At 39.4% G+C, this 16,182-nt stretch overlaps 1 protein-coding gene across 9 annotated transcripts in view; it reads left to right on the top strand.

Annotated features, from left to right (window-relative positions):
- Positions 1–16,182, top strand: part of Tyn (trynity) — a 161,750-nt gene that overhangs the window by 122,354 nt on the left and 23,214 nt on the right. Inside the window, exon 1 of one of the 9 annotated variants that reach the window (XM_070314805.1) lies at positions 2,216–2,489. The exons of the other annotated variants lie outside the window; for them this stretch is intronic. The gene's annotated coding sequence lies outside the window, so the exon portion shown is untranslated. Of the gene's footprint in view, positions 1–2,215; positions 2,490–16,182 lie in introns of those variants that run through there. 9 annotated transcript variants of the gene reach the window in all.

The raw sequence follows: 16,182 nt of genomic DNA, 5'->3' as shown, positions 1-16,182 counted from the left end.
CAAAGTTCTTTTCGCCTCTTTGGATTTCATTGCGGAAACTTAAAGTCGTATCTTTACTTTGATCTGCACTCTCGCGTCCGCCAAATGCACAGTCGTTGAAAAACAGACGAGTCTTTAATTTCGATTAAATTTCCTCGGGTAAATCTTAATGGCAATATTGAGCAATAGCAAGTGGCATAACTTTACGACCGTATCAGAGCGCTTTCTCGATTGGTACCAGTCTTTACAGTTATTTCGAGCATGAAAATCGACCGCTTTTAACGAATCCATTCGAACGAATGTAACACGATGCTTTCTTTTATTCGTAAAAGTCGATCCTTTGTCATCGACATAATGTTCGCAGTCCTTGCTGTCGTGTAATGATATAAATATCGCCCGATATGACGATCGTACGCCTAAGAATTTACGTCAACCAGATACGTTATTCAACGTGGGCTCGTAAATTCAAGATCGTCCTGCTATTAATCGGCCCTCCGGCTTAAGCGAGGCAACGCGAAGGATGCGTCCGAATCTCGACACAACACGACCCTCCAAAAATAAGTTATGGCATCCGCCATGAGTGTACATAACGTCCTGCCTTAAAAACTATAACCTGAGACATTGATAAAATATGTATCTTACATCTACGTAAAAAAAAAAAAAAAAAAAAAAAAAAATGTATGAATTATATATGACTTTATATAAAGCTTTTGACATAAATCTCAAGACTATTTTTCTTGAAGTCGAGTGTTTCGCTGAAGGATCTATCATAGCTTACATTTCGAGCAAAGTTTATTTCAAATTGACTAGAGAATCAATCCGATTCTCTTCGAGATTCGAAGGGAGAGGATAGTTTATTTCGGTCGGCATTCCATCACGGCAAATCCCATCGACTCCCTCAAGTTCGTGGATAACAGCTTCGCAGATCGACGACTGACGATCCAACGCGACTGCCATTACGTTTACGGTGCTGCATAGGATGCCGAAGTTACGAGTTTCTTCCTCTCTCGCGACGTCTCGGAAAAATGTGCGGCGGCACTCGCATTGCTACCGTGAACTCTGCGCCGTTTTATAGCTCTCCTGAAATTATACGTTCGCGGCAGAGCGAACCGTCGAGGCACGTTTACGTTTGATTTATTTTAAATGCGAATTATTTCGCGTATGGTATATACGCGCATGACCGATGTCCGTGTAATGGCCATTCGTCGCGTTATAAACGTCGCCGTTAACGAATTATGAATATTATTAGCGTAAGTGTGTATGTTAAATATATACCATATATCGCACGCGGTTTCCACGACACGTTAAATTTGTTGAAAATTTCCCCTCGCGCGCTAATAGTCTAATAGTCATTGGAACGCGAAGATTTTTTTACAATTCGATCTTTAGTCTACCTTTAATTAAATGCAAAACACGATATTCACTTGTAAAAATATAGTTTTGTTTTTGTCATATTTTTGTGATTTAAATTATATAAATCGTCGATGAAAATGACAGAAAAAATATTTACAGATTTAAAGAGAACTCTCGTTTACAAATCATATATTAATATATTTTTAAAAAAATCATCAAATGCATAAACTATATATGCTTTTGACAAGCAAGTTAGTTAAGCAAGTAAAATTCATATCACCTCTGATAAAATGTCATTCGTCGAGAAATAGCGGTTTGTTAGTTTAGGAAACCTATGTCTCGGTCATGAGCGTGAATCTTCTTTCTACTATCTCAAAGAAATATTGAATTGAGTCGAAGGAACAGTTATGGAAATATTATGATTTGGAATTGATTCTCTTCCTCGCATATACACGTCACATTTCTACCGTCATTATATGTAATCCATATGCCCGGCGTTGTAGTGGTAAAATTTTTCTTTCGCCGCGATCATCATCGGTCGCGTATGTATATCGTCGGCCGATAACGCGATTGAGGTGAGAGACACGACAAAAAGAGAGGGGAAAAAACGGTAAAATGTCACTGTTCCCTAATTACGGCGAGTAACTAGCCGGGCTGTAGGAAGAGAGGCGCATTGAAACATCGCGGCTCCGCGGAGGCAACCGGATCCCCCAGGATCGAGCCAGGGTACCGCTAGATCTACGGGCCAATCCGCTGACGCCTTTAACCGGCGTTCTCCAATCGTTCTCCAGTTATAAGCGGCAAGCAGCCGCGACCACCACTCGGCCAGCTTGGTTTATAAAGTCAGGCGGATGCGCTGCCTCGAAGACAGAGCCGTGCCGACAGTCCAGTTAACAGGAGCGTCTTTTTTTTTTCCTTTCCTATATTAAAGGCGATCGGACATTCGAGTGTTTTAAGTCGCGTGTGATCGGCCCGGTATCTTGGCGGAGAGATCTTTTATCGACGCGTCGTCGATATCTCTGCCAACTGGAGACTTTGCGGGTTCGATAAAGTTTGAGGAAACAGTAGTACCAGTGATTAGAGAACTATCGAGTGATTAGAAAACGGAGCGTGAACTTGGGATCCAGGATCGCGGTGTCTGTGGATAGCCGGCCAAGGTACGTGAAATTTTCGTGCTGTCAATTCTGGTGCGAAGAGTGAAGGCACAGCCGGCGAGGTACCTCGACGTGATAAAGTGTCAATGACCGAAAAATGGGTTCGTTGAGTGAGAAGCCTGCGGATGAGGGATCGCTCAACGATCCCGGGTCAGGTCGCGAGATGTCGAGAAGTGATAGCGGATGGAGAACGTGCGAAAGTTCACGGCGAAGGTCCTCCTCGGCGGTGCCTTAATATAGGTGAAACGTTCGTCCAGTCGATCGGTTTCGAATTGCTCGCTACCGGATAGCGATGTATCTCGTGGTAGCAGTGAGGATATTGTATCATATAGTGCTCTGAGATATGGTGGAACAAATAAATTTACAAGTAAGGGATACGAGAGAGAATCGCGCTTGTAAAGTATAAATTTCACGCCGATCGCCGACACTTCTCGCGGCAGCCATTCCCACGGTGAGAGCTCGGTTCAAAGTCAGGGCCGTAGCTGTTGAACAACCGCGGTAATAGTACGCGGATATTATAAAGGCACACGAGAAGTACGTCCCTCGGGAGAGAAAGAGAGAAAAAGATCCTTCGCGTCTCTTAAGAATGAGATGAATAATACTCTTGTACCTGACCGTGGTACATGCTACATGTCGAACTAATGCAATGTTGAAATCTTCCTTAACGTTCAATGATGCATCATGTTTTTCCTTCTATATATTTATATTTAAAAAAAAAAGGATGTACATATATTATAAATTTCTTCGTTGCTATCCCGCATAGGCGTACAAAATGCAATCGTGTACAAGCGTAGCGCTTCAAAAGATTATTGTTGCATATCGCGAGCCTACAGTGAGAGGTATGATTTTTTTTTAAATGCGAGACACGAGTGCGCGTAGGCTGTAGCTGAGGGCGCGAAAACGAAACTCATTTCTCTTAAGTAGTGCGTACGCACTGCTCGATTCTCGGTCTCGTTCACGGAGTTGATTCGCCTCGCGTTCATGGATTAACCTTGCGCTCGTGTAACGAATGAAAGAGAGAGAGAGAGAGAGAGAGCACGATGCCGCGAATGGAATAGCCCTTCAAGGTCGAAGAGATTATTCTTAGTTGAACGCGAGAAAATGAATGCTCGATGACTTGAAATGGCGATACGGCTGTATTTGTATGCTGGACTTTTTTTACATAGCTTATTCAATATACGTTGACAATTGTTCGAATTTTATCTATAATTTATTTATAAGAAAATTATAAAAAATAGCGCCCATAATGGTTCCTTTTTAAAATAAGAAACGTGCGCATTTTTTGAGATAAGCATTCAATTTCGTATATTCGACCTACGTGTCCCGAATATTCATGCTGGTACTACCTCTGTTCGTTCGTCCGTGTGTCACAAGTCCGTCGACCCCCAGTCTATGAGTCAAGAAATAAATTAGGTACTCGTTCGTGAAATAAGTATTTTTTAGTAGAATGTTAATCTAAAATTACGCTGAAGGGAAATATATTTAGTGCACAGAGAAAAAAATTTCCAAGACTCAATATATATTGCGATTAATAAAAAATGTAACTGTTATTTTTTCTAACTAGGTATTGAGGGGTATAACTTTTACACAAATATGTGCATAAATATATATTAATTATACTGAATTAAATCTATTTACAAAATTTCTCTGCAACTATTTACTAAGCAATTGTGAAAATTTCATTGTCAATTTTATGCTTCCGCGTCAAAATTAATCCACTCGATTCAGAGAGTTCAATGCCAGGAAAGCGTAATGTCTCTCTTCCGATAGCCTCTGTACTGTGGAAGAGATTTTTATACGAAGTTTACAAATCATTTGCTTCTGAGAAATAGTACATTATTTTTTAGAATGCCGTCTAATATTTCTTTTTAATGAAAAAAATATTTTTCTGTATAATTCTGAGCTTACAGATTATGTTGGTATTTTTTTAAATATTAGTTTTATTATCCCATATGCTTCCTGAAAAAAAAAAAATATGAAGGAACAAGGATAATATTTGTCACAGTATGCTGATAGGTAACTTTCATTGTTTAAAAAAAAAAAAATTATATACATATAAAAATGTTCATCCGGAATATCGTATATTGTACTCGAAGAATGGAAATTCGATGAATTATGCAGATATATTTATACGTGTGCAAGCGACGTGACGAGAATATGGTAAAATTTTGCAGTGTTTGGATATATATTCCGTGCAAAGAAAGAAACCGTAAAATTACCTGTTGTTTGAGCTTCAGCTAATAGCAGTTAACAAGACCTTATAAGATTTGCATTCATCTTTATTTCATTATATTTTAAGTTAATTGAAGCAATAATGTATAAGATATACAAAGCGGAAGGAAGAATTCAAATAGAATATTATAAAATCAATGTTATCATCAATAGAAATCAATGAACTTAATCATTATATAATTCTAAATTTGCATTTATCATTAGGCGACTTTGATAAGTAATCGTAATTACTTGTGAAAATGTGTTTTAATTGCTTACAAAATGCGTTTTAATTATCTACATGTAATATGTGCTATATTATAGTCAACATGATCTTAATTAATCCTCAACGAGGAAATAAAAATTGTTCCTAGATACATTTTCCAACGATTCCTATCACGTATAACAATTTTGATTGTAAACTATAATATATTCCCTTTTCACGTTTTACCACCACGTTATCGCCAAATACTAAGTAGATTACAGATTTAAAATTATTATTACGTTGATAATTACTGGACTACCAATGGGTATCTTTTTGGAGAACGCGTGCTTTTTTTATATAATTTAAACTCTAGCAATCGTAAAATTTAGCGATGCTCGAGCACTCAGCGCGGAATATCCGAAATTAGAAACAAGCAATTTTAAAATAAAATTCGCCAGTATATTTATCAATATATCTGTTAATTAATGTACCGTTCAAATATTTATCGTTAAGTTTTTTCGAAACGTAACAATGTCTTCATTACCGTAGCGTATATTATATATGAGTTTTTCGCGTTTTTATTACCGCACTTTAATTCATCGACTATAACTGCTTCCTCACTTGTGATATATCCCGCCAGCTTCCTTCATGATATTTATAGCGCAATCATCTTTCGCGTTTTCTTCTTCTCACTACCGTGTGTACGCTTATTAGTACGCTTCAATTTATTCTGGTTTATTACGTTTTCTCGTATAATGCCTGTGTAGAAAACTCCATTTGCGCACGATCGCCGGTTGGCGCTCGGTTTTATTGGCCGACTACCCCGAATGATTTGCTGGCAATTGCATCGTATTGCGCCGAACGACCTTCGGTTCGATTTCTCGGACTCTTCCTCGGGCGTAGAGAACCCGATATCAAAATCCCATTAACATACGCGAGATCGCGACAATAGACAATTTGAATGAGGAATGGGAGGGTCCTTAGACAGAGTATTTCATTTCTCAGGTGCAAAGTCACCGCGGCATGACCAGCTCGCTTCTCTTCATCATCATCGTCGTCATTCCGAACTTCGTCCACCGAGAGATCGGTTTTTTGCTTTATCGTATGCATACATTTGTGCTAAAACAAAATCGAGAGAGAGAGAGAGAGAGAGAGAGAGAGATGCCTTTAACGAATGCGGTTAATATTTTTTCGCGTCTTAATAACGATCGCGTATATTTTGCATTTTATCATGAGTCACATATATCATTCGTCTAATGAAGCTCTTTATAATATTGACCACGCTAGAGGAAACATTATTTTTGCGACTAAAGCCATGACCAATTATTAACAGCAATGAACAAATTTTTTAGGAATGTCTCTTGCAACCTTTTTTTTTTACATTTTAGCTTTTAAAAATAAAATGGTATTACGGAATAAAATAATAAATAGTAGAACGGAATAATGTCGCAACGTGTAAAGTGTTCGAAAAGATATGGGACAAATGGGGACAATAATAATTTAGAAACCATCGCATTAGGTCGCAGATGTTCAGAGACGTGCATCATTAATGATGCATTTGCTCAGGTCTACGTCCGAGAATACATTTACCCGCGATTAATTTCAGACACATGCGAGATTAATCCGAGGATTTACGTGGCCGTCGTGCGTGTTTAAATTTTACTCACAAATCACGCGCTTATCCTCGCGCAAAGTACATATTTTCCACGAGGTCGCTGAAGACGCTTCTAAGACGTAAGAATAAATTTTTCGCGCGCGACGCGATGTCTGAATGTGCGTGTATTTTTCATTCCGCCCTTCATCCTCGTTTCCCCTTTTCCTCGATGTCGTTCCAAGGCACGACCTGCCCCACTATCTCGCGTTCGACCGATGAAGAATCTCGCAGGCAGGCGCCGCCTGGCCGTTGACCCCGAGCTGCCAACGGCCCTGACCAAGACTCCGTTTAACTCTCGCGCGCGCACTCCTTCCATCTCCATCCACCGTTCTTACGTAGACACGACGCATGTAGGATCGCGGTATACGAATTCGCATTATCTTCCTCTTAGCTCTCCGGGAGTAGCGTGATCTCGGCGATTCATCGATTTCGCTTAAAAGAACGACTGACACTATATCGGCGGAAGGAAATGGCCGTTTACTTCTTCTTGAATCTTGTTAGAGATCTCGAAGACGATATCATCCTGTCTTATTAGAGAAATTATAGGTGAGCGCTTCTTCCACGGCGAAATTCTGAGATTTCGAAATGCGATGCGTTTGTATTTTTCAAACGCATGAAGATGAGAGAGGATCGTCTTCACGTATGTGATAGAGGAATGGGACCAATAACCGGTGGAAAGAATCGTCGGCGTGCTCGAACAGGTTGTATCTCGGTTGACTACTCGTTTCTATGCAGGTGCTCGCGCCCATCTGGCTGCGCAGGAAGTATCACATGCACAGAACGAAGCTTGAAATTAACTCTGCGCAATGGCACGCGAAACGTATCGGGAATAATAAAACGTATCGGGGATTGGATGGTTGCGCGTTTCCGGATGTGTAATATCATACGAACCGATAAGTGAATTTTCAATTCGCGACGAATTTATACTTTATCGACATACAATATACGAGATTTCGATTTTCTACAACAAGAGTGTACTCCGCAGATTATATCGGAAATTGAAACCGGTATAAAAGGTACCCGTTATATACCGATATGTGCTTCGATTTGAAAATAATCGAAATACAAGGAGTCAAATGGCACAAATACCGGTATAATCGCCGTTTATGTATATAATTTTTCCGTATACTTTCATCTTACATTTACTAGATTTTATCTACTATACGACAAAGTGTTGTTCTAAATTACAATATATAAAAAATATATAATTTTTAATATAAAATTAATATCAAATTCAATATAAAATTTAACATACGTCACGAGTTTCTGGCATTTTTTCAAAACGATCGATGCACTTATAAAAAAATTTGTAAATGCACCTTCATCAATATTAATTATCATTAATATTGATGAAGCGATTCCGCGATCGCGAATTGACAAACACGTGAACGCTTTATTCGAGGCAAGACATGCCGGTGTCGGGTCAAGGCTCTCGCACGCGTTAAGGTGTAGTGCGTACGGTATGCGTAAAGGGCGAACGAATCTCATGAGGGAAATAGCGACACGAAACTGATCGACGTTTATTACTAAACGCTCGGCACGTTTTAAAGCCACTTCCTGACGGTCCCTTCCACGCATCGCAACGCAACGCAACGTAACGCAACGCGTACATCGTGCGCGAATACGCGTATCACGTTGAGTTAAGTCGGAACATAATGATTTTGTTTTATCTCGCGGGCATTCCTCCGCTGATGCGCTTTTGCGCTTAAACGCTAATTGCTTTCGCGCGTTTAAAAATAACGCACGACTGGCCCCGCGTTGTTCGCTGTGCGCTTAATGTCGGTGCTTAAAGATTGGAAAACGGAAGTGGTGATATACGAGAGCGTCGGCTAATATTGGTTTTTTGCGCGACAATCGCCGTCTTAAAAACTTTTTAACTACAGATGCTAATTTATTCAATTATGTTAGAGGGAAAAATGTGCCAAAATCGATATTTTTATCAAAGCGCGATCAAGTGCTGAACTTGATTACGCAGAAATAAATAAAAATTGATATAAATTTTATCAATTTAATTTCGGATATTTGCTCCTTTATACGCGAAATCGTTTTATATCGAGAATCTTTTTAAGTTTGAAAATTTTTTCTTATATCAAAAACAGTACGGATCAATTTTGCCGACTTTTCTTTATTATTCTAAAATGATTTTTTTTTTTTTTTTTTTTTTTCCCACTCCTCCGTATCCATTGTCCATATCTCCTGTATGTTACGGTGTTTCATCGCTGCTCTGCGAAACATACGCACATACGCACATATCTAAAGATGCATATGGCGTACTGCCATACGGCCGGTGGAAACGTCATTTGGCCGAAGGAAGAACTAATCGCAGCTTCACTTTGTAGCGGATAATAAACCGTGCTAGTAGGTCATCAATATCGAAGCTTAAGCTCCCTCGGAGCTATTAGACGGACACGTAATAATCAGTGTGGGGCCCCGTACACGCCGCTCCCTGATCGGGTCCTGCGATCTTGGAAAACCGGCAACGTGCCCGGCTACACGGCTCGATCGAAGCGTGCGCTTTGCAAATTGATCGATTAACGGTACGGAGGAGCGAGACGCGAAAGGGGGTCATCGACGTCGGTGGAGATATATGATGGAGAGATGTGAAACACGCAGGACCGTGCGACAGCGCTAGGGGAATAAAGGTCTTCTTTTTTTGTTCTAAATAGGTCATTCGGGCCGAACGATTTCGAATGAAATCGATTAAAAAACATATATATAGCGACGACGTTATTCGAGGAATAAATGCGGGAAAACGTCCGGCTTTATGCAGAAATATCATTAAATCAATTCGCATGGCTGTGACAGGGAGAATAAATTATAAGCGCGAACTTGTTCATCGCGAGTTTTCATATCTGGGAAATTATTCGCGACGCCATTCGTGCACGGTAATCGATTCCGGCAACCGTAGAGATTCGCGAATCACGTTATATAAGGTAAATTACAAGTCGGCATGATAGGGATAACTGGAAAAGTGGAATGACCCGCTTGCTGGTAATATTACACACGCGGGAATCGGGCATTATTTATATTACACGCCTTTGACCCGGTTATATAGATGACAATCTCTCTCTTTCTCTCTGAAGAGTACCGTGTTTCTCCAGTTGAACGACACATTCACCCGCCTGTGCTTAGCGGTCCTCGACCACAGAATCTTTTTTTTTCCTTTTTTTTCCATCTCGTAATCGTTTGTACGGCGGAACTAGTCGTCCCCCGTCGACGACGACTAGTCGATACATCGCCGGAGAAATTTCTTATTGATACCTCGAGACGAAATGTCCGTCATTCCTCTCCCGTCGAGAGTGACGAATGCGGAAGATGGAGGACAGCCGGGCAGCTGTAAATAAATTATGGCCGAGTTGGTCGGTGACAAAGACATTTCGCGAGCATTCGTTGCGAATGCACGGTCCCCGGATCGACCGCAAATATCGGTCCAGAGCCCGTCGATAGTCGCCATCCTGGCCGAAGGTATTCGGGCAACTTTGCGGAAGCGCTTCTCTTACCCGGGGCAAAACTGGTCTTTCGCAAATGGAGCACGACGTTTATTTTGCATACATATCGCGAATGCAGATGAGGACTGCGATATTCGCGACGGGGCTTATTTACGTTAGCAAACAAACACGTGGTGCGTTGAACAGTAAGTTGTGACATAATTAAATTTTATGTTGAGGCAGAATTCATTAAAATGCAATTAAGATTCGGAAATTTGACAGCGTTATATCGCACAAAAATTTATGCGAAACGTGAATAGGTAAAGTTTGGGAATCTTAATAAATCCCGTACAGTCAGGAAATCGTTTCGGTCTCGTCAAACATACACGAATTGTCGTCACGCGTCTCGAGACTCATCGTCATTTCATTTTGTAATTCCAAACTTGCCAAACAGGTTTAATCTAAAATGTCGATTCGCGTCAGACATCTGACGGCTGTGAGATGAATACTTTACGTTATTTAATACTCTCGCGGCGTGATTCGCGATTTTAATCGGTATTCGTGCGATCGATATTTAGTCAGATAACAAAGAAAGTAGATTAATGGAAGAAAAAGTCTGAGATAATTGCTAAATTCCATTTTCGAGTTTTTCAAGTCGAGAGCAGTGATAACTTTGAGACAAACTTGCACACGATCGAGATTTTAATTTACTTAACGGTTTTAGAATTCGCACCGATTTGAGTAAGTGTCGATGTCAGCATGCGCGAGATAACACGTTGCATCGCGCAGTGTCTGAGAGAAATATCGCTTTCCTGGCATTTGTGGCGCGTCCAACGGTATCCGCCAACGTTCGAGAAAAGCAGAGAGTAACCGAATCGACTTAAAGGCGGTGTTCGGTTTACACCTATCTCGTAACCAACGAGTTATACGCGCGTATTGGCCGTTGAATCCAGACAAATTTGCGCGATTCGGCATACATAATGAAACACTACGGCGCGCAAGAGGAGCTGAGCCATGTAACCGTGAACAAAACGCGTCACGTGCGTGCATGTATGCTTGCAGTTTATAGCTCGTCAAACGGTCACTGTATTTTAATAATACTGCCATCTCGTACATAGATAGATGCCAAAATCGACATAGATCTCGAACATAGTTTGTTCGATATTTTTTATTTCTCAGTAATAAAAAAAATCTCGCTTTATCACGGAGCTGATATCATTTTAAATTTGTCAATTTATTTATCAGAAGCTCGCATATGCATTCTAAATGTTTATTTTTATTTTTCCCTTTTTTTTATCACGTTTCTGTAATTTTAAATAGGTATATTAATTTTGGGAACCAATTTTTCACATCTCGATTCTTTTGTACGTTCTAAAAAAAAAATGTAGCTAAAAGAAGAGAAATAAACTTGAAAGATCATTATGGAAACTGTAATAGAAAACAGTTCCTGGTAAATATCTATAAATTTTTTTTTTTTTTTTTACACTTTCAATGCTAGAAGCTAGAATCTAAGAATTATATATCGATCTTGGTATTTTTTTCTCTCTAATACATATATCGAGAAGTTTTTATTTCATTAACTCAATCGAAGAGGTGCTTCTTTTTTCGTGCTTTTATGGTCGAGTTAACCCGTTAACCTGATTAACAAGCATATATAATACATCACGAGTTATGCACGATCTCTTATAATAGAAATTCTGTTACGTGACCCGGCCGTGCCTCTATTATATTCCGACGAATGAAGCTTTATTATATTTCTCTTGTGATGAGCGTGGCGCCGCACGAGCCATATTCAGATTGTCAGGCATTCGCGTGTGCGGTTACACGATTCTACCTATGTAACCAAAGCGTAGAGAGACAAAGGAATGAAAATAACGACGAGCGATGGAAAGCAAACACACGGCACACGACTTGGCCAGCTTCTTACTAACAAAGTGCATTGGCATGGAGAGAGGAGATATCTGCTGGGTCCCGAGTTTGTGGTCCGCGCAACGGTAACCGCTCGTCTTCGATTCTTGGTTCGAAGACCGTTACACTCTCCTCCAGTCAGTCATCGCCGTTGGAGGTCCACCGGGGGTTCGCGTATCGCCCCCGATCAGGCGCTTTACTTTGCCGAACAAATCGGAGTCGCGCTACTCGTGCAGAGAGCATTGTTGCTCTCCGTTTAGCCTCTTTGTAGGAAACATTGCCCGTTGCTGTCGGATTAAAACGAAGTAGTCGAGTACTGGATACTTGTGTAATGAACATTACGATTAACGGGATGTCGCGTCTTTAACGATCACGTCTAATGTCTCGAACAGGTTTCAGATCCGATAGAGACCCGCGCGCGTTTCATTGCGAAGCGATAATCGTTTGCTCTTAATCCCTTATCTGCTCTTAATGCGTGTGCAGTTTGAAGTTAAAACCGTCGCAGTATCGGATTCTCGTACGAGGACCGTTATATAGTCGCCATTGCAATCTCCGTTTCTTCATCTCCGCGGGAATTAATATAATTCCGCATCACTCGGACGAGCCATAAATGGACAGCTGACGAATGAGGAACGATCCAAGCTGGTCTTCGCGATTAATGCTGGATTGCATCCAGCCGTCACTTTCAATTAAATCGCGCTCATCGTCGCTGATGAAAAAAATTCCAGAATCATGCGCGCCAACTCGTCGAGTGTCGGACGCGCAAAAAGCATTTCGCGAAGTAATTCAATCGAATTGGCTCGTTTTTTTTTTTTGTTTTTTTTTAACCAGACGGGGTTTTACGACCGCGGGGAGTTGCTTCCTGAATCGGGTCTGCCCCTCGGGTAAAAACTGTCCGCGTCAATACACTCCAATTAGCAGCATCATCGATACAACGACGGCGCCCATTTTAGCCGTCGTCGAAGAGACAGAAATCGCTAGTCACGATTTTAATAGTAATGTCCGCGAGTCTCGATATTCTACCGACTAGCACAATCGGGGAGAGGGGAAGAGAGAGGGAAGAACTGTCAGTAGAGTCTTGCGTACGCCAACATTCTCTTATCCCGCGCGACATCATCGCAACTAGACGCCAACTTAACGAGACTAGATCGCAATGAAATGACGTCGGAATCCGCGACGGATGAGACGCGAATAGGTTGATATAATAGGTCTTTGATCCTGATATTGATACAAGGATTTTTTATTCGCTTCTAAGTCGAGCACGATCCTGGTTAACGATGAGCGCATCATCATCTCGCGATAATAATCGTGAGAATGGCATGTTGGATCTTTATCGCTTCCTCGATCCGCCGATGAATTGTCGAACGTGTTCGACGGTGGTTCGCATCGTTTAAGAGATACGTTTAGTTAGCCACGATGGCTTCCTGCTTCTTCACATGGCGATTCCACTACCGGTTGCCTTTGATACAACTATACGATCTTATTTTTCGTGCTCCTTTAGAAAAATAAATCGTCACATGCCGCTACAACTTGCGTTTTAAACTTTCCGCCGAACTTTGCGAGACTCATGAAAAAATGCCAATTATTAATAGATATTGATACCGTTTGATTTGAAATTGACAAATGAAAAAAAAAAAAAATTTTTATATATAATATATATATTTATTCCAAGCCAAGGTATGATGACACATCTTTTACTAATTTATATATTTTTATATTTATATATTTTTTATATATTTATATTTTTATTATTTTTGTATTATTATATAACATCATCTTATTTGTAGTTTCGGTTTTTTTTTTTTTTTTTTTTTTTTCCCCATAACTATATACTTTCGATATTCATTTCTCTGTTTTTATTATATATTATGTATTGCACATGATAAAAATTATTATATTATTATTTTATATAATCACTGTAATATTATTAATAAACTGTTCTTCTCCTCGATAATTCGATGCGGAATCTGAATCCGTCAATCATCTTTATCTGCGATCGACGTAACTAGTTATGATCTCAAAAACAAAAAAAAAACGATGATATACAGGATTCTACTTATTAACGTTCGTATCTAGATCGGAGTTATTTACATAATGCACGGAGGGCATCCACATTAAACGATTAATTTAAATCGCGGATTGCTGAACGAATGGCAATATCAAGCAATAAAGGATATTTGTGCGATCTAAATGATAGTCGAGGATCCCGATATGTCCAGTCGATGACATTTAGCGTCGCAATGTAGGAAAACGTGCTGTCATTTTGCAGCATCGATTGCCCGCCCAGAATTTATGTCTGTTTTTAATGGCGGTTCTCTCGAGGCGCTGTTGACTTCCTGGACATATCGTGAAAACTTGCTGGTCTGGATTCCAACGCGATGGAACGTGGAAATATAAATAAAATAGGCGCGGTAATCTCTCAAGCTTTTCCTCCTGATACGTGATAATCCGACGCGAAATTACCGGTGAGGGGGCAGAGATACGAACTAAACGTGTTCTTGCGTTACGCGTGAGCGGTCTGATATCACACACGCGAGCGAAAATGTTGGTTTCCACGCAATACGATGACCAAGCGCTTATTAAATTAATTAATCTGATCTATGAATAAAAAACGTCCAGTTTTATTTGACGAGTGCTTCGACTAATTATATATTAATTTTATAAAAAATTATAATAAAATATATTAAAAATTTATTTGCTAAAATTAACACACTAATTTTCTGCTTAATTTAATACAATATTTAAAGAAATAAATTCAAAATTTTTTTGTAAATTTAATAAATCGCATCGAATAATTTATACGCAATATTATGTACATAGTTGTCAGAAAAATCTTGAAGAATTACACTGTCAATGTAGAAACATAAATGTCTCGGAATCAGTATCACGGTCACCGCCAGGTCGTATAAAGAGACCGTTATTGTCATTTCCGCGATGAATTTTACATCGAGATCGGCGATTTAAAACTCAGCAGGCGGACCAGATGAGAATCAAGGATCTGGATTCCGCGCGTACGTATTTGTAGATAACCGTAAGTCGTAATTGTGGAAAGCGAACAATCGGTGCTAACTTTAACGCGACTTTAACGACGACGCCCCGTTAATAAACAGCGGTTGAGATTTCCTGCGTGAATCGCGCTCGCAGAATTTCATTGTTCTCCGGCAACTCTCCGTATCGGTGATGACGCATTTAATGAGAATGGAGATTTTGTCTAATTATTCACGCTTCTGATTCTCAAAAATTGTAACTGTATTCGTATCGCGTACGTTGTCCTGAAAAATTCGCGATCTTTAAAAAGACTCGCACAGATTTCTCTTCTGTGATCTATCTTATTATTGGTCGGCATATTGAGAGCCCATCTTACCTCTCGCCGAGGGCTCGAAGGTTTAGACATTTTTTAATTTCCTTTTTTCCCGCCTATATGCTTGTACGGCCTGGTCTTCGGGGTTCTTCGGCCTCTTTATTTTCCGCCTCATTACTTATAATTCTTATTTTCATTAGCTACGAGGAACAACGGATCCCCGACATCGAAGGGTATAATTTAAGAACGATTGAATTTGTAGAACATAGGCCGTTGCGTGTTTTAAAAATCTTGTCGAGCGTTCACGGTTAAATTATTTTTAACCGTTGTTCATAGAAAGAGAGAAGTATGTGTTTTTAGCAACATAATTATTTTAATAAATTCCACGAAACAAACAAATATGAATGAGAGTAGAGTATAATTATTACCGCGGGAATTACATCTTAATTGCATATAATCATTACTGTTAAATATTGCTGTAGGCAATTCCATATTTGCTTAAATATTTACCAACTTGAGTACATATTTACAACTAAAATTATCTTTCCTTTCTTCTTTCTAAAAACGATTAAATCCGATATCTATTTAAAGATGTAGCTATTAATTTATGGATAAGAAAAATGTGTGTCCCCAACGTTAGAATTTATCATGATTGTATCTTACGTTATTCAATATTCTAAATATCTAAATAGTCTATGCCTATTCGATCTTTTAATTACATATCTCGAAATAAATCGGATATTTATGATGAAAGTGATACTTGAAATATAATATTTAGATACTAGAGTATAATTATATTAATTATAGAGATGAAAAAAAAAAAATGCCGTTTCAATAAAATTATTTAAAAATGAAAATTAAATATACACAAAAATATACCATTTTTCTTACAATTATGAAGCAAGTATAAAATATAAACTTCCTCATCTTTAATAAATAGTTTCTCAATTTCTCGAAAGAACGAGTTGATTCAATCAACTGTTACATTC

The sequence above is a fragment of the Polyergus mexicanus genome, unplaced genomic scaffold (assembly GCF_030449975.1).
Source record: "Polyergus mexicanus isolate NDT 795.1 unplaced genomic scaffold, iyPolMexi1.0 SCAF_1, whole genome shotgun sequence".
In the NCBI taxonomy this organism is placed as follows: Eukaryota; Metazoa; Arthropoda; class Insecta; order Hymenoptera; family Formicidae; genus Polyergus; species Polyergus mexicanus.
The sequence above is the reverse complement of the archived record's forward strand: the minus strand, read 5'-3'. Positions and strand labels throughout refer to the sequence as shown.